This window comes from Penaeus monodon, chromosome 24 (assembly GCF_015228065.2).
Source record: "Penaeus monodon isolate SGIC_2016 chromosome 24, NSTDA_Pmon_1, whole genome shotgun sequence".
NCBI classification, from domain to species: Eukaryota; Metazoa; Arthropoda; class Malacostraca; order Decapoda; family Penaeidae; genus Penaeus; species Penaeus monodon.
Window position 1 is genome coordinate 31,386,097 of NC_051409.1, and position 215 is coordinate 31,386,311.

The following is a 215-nucleotide window of genomic DNA, read 5'->3' on the forward strand; positions in this document are numbered from 1 at the left end:
CTCGTTTGCCGGGAATTTACGGCCGGACCAATAAGAGAGGCGCAGTCAGGGGGGCGGTGTTCGCCAGCATCAAGAGGCGATTAAGAATGAGTTGATTGAGATCATTAGGAGGCGGGTTACTTTAGGAATGAGGCTTCCGTCTTGGTTGGAGTTGGGATTCCGGAGGAGGAGGGAGGGAGGGAAGGGGTTGAGGAAAAGAGGGGGCGCCGCTCCAA